This window comes from Priapulus caudatus, unplaced genomic scaffold (genome assembly GCF_000485595.1).
Source record: "Priapulus caudatus unplaced genomic scaffold, Priapulus_caudatus-5.0.1 Scaffold218, whole genome shotgun sequence".
In the NCBI taxonomy this organism is placed as follows: Eukaryota; Metazoa; Priapulida; class Priapulimorpha; order Priapulimorphida; family Priapulidae; genus Priapulus; species Priapulus caudatus.
Window position 1 is genome coordinate 199,216 of NW_014577279.1, and position 1,028 is coordinate 200,243.

The 1,028-nt window shown below is 46.8% G+C and overlaps 1 protein-coding gene across 3 annotated transcripts in view; it reads left to right on the plus strand.

Moving 5' to 3' along the window:
• The window catches only part of LOC106807482 (ATP-binding cassette sub-family A member 2-like), a gene marked incomplete at its 5' end in the record, with an annotated part of 42,279 nt that overhangs the window by 5,261 nt on the left and 35,990 nt on the right, over positions 1-1,028 (plus strand).

Genomic DNA, 1,028 nt, shown 5'->3' on the forward strand with positions numbered 1-1,028 from the left:
GCACCCCCATTTAGAAAATCCTGGGTACGCCACTGAAAGCCGCGGCACTATTTTATTGCTTCCGACGCCTTTGTCTCCAGTCACAAAGCAACCAATGATTCAGTGACCCCCCCCCAAAAAAAAAAACCACCGATGATAACCGAAACGCCTTTCATTCATAAAGTTGTTGTGAAAATACACGAACACTTCAAACGCGAGATTAGGAGTGAGAGACGTGTCCAGCGCATTTCCCACACTGCTGTAACGTTTGGATGAGGTTAGATTACAATCCAATATCTCAGCCTAGGAGTGACATAGAGACAAGCAGTTGGTCTTGTTTTAGAGAAGAAAGAATGCGGTGTAACGCAATACTGTTAACTTGTTTTAGACCAGCATTTAAACTAGAGTAATCTTGCCATAAAGTAGCACTAATTTTCCGTTTTCCCATTATACACTTTATTCTCTATTACTCTATTATTACTATTACCAGGAGTCTATCAATAGTACTGTTATAGAGAAGTATCTATTGATAGACTCTTGGTAACATGTGTATGTAATGCAGACAGTAGATATAAAGCATTTGTGTAATGCGATCAGTGTGTAACAAGCTGCACTTGTCGTCGGTGTGCGTAACACGTGCTGCCCTCTATAGGACATTGTGGAGCGGGCATTCATCGACCTGCAGGCGGAGCGTGAGGTTGTTGAGCCTGGTAGCTACGTGCATCAGTTCCCGTACCCATGCTACATGAGCGACCAGTTCCTCTTCATGATCGAGCACGTGATGCCGCTCTGTCTCACCGTGTCGTGGGTCTACACTGTCGCAATGCTCGTGCAGAGCATCGTACATGAGAAGGAGCAGAGGCTCAAGGAGGTGAGCTAGAGAGAGCGAGGGGGAGGATGAAGGGAGGGAGGGGAGAGAGAGAGAGAAAGAAAGATACAGAGAGAGAGAGAGCAGAGGGAAAAACGAGGGAGGGGAGTGATGGCAGGGGAGAGAGGGAGAGGGAGAGAGAGAGAGAGAGAGAGAGAGAGAGAGAGAGAGAGAGAGAGAG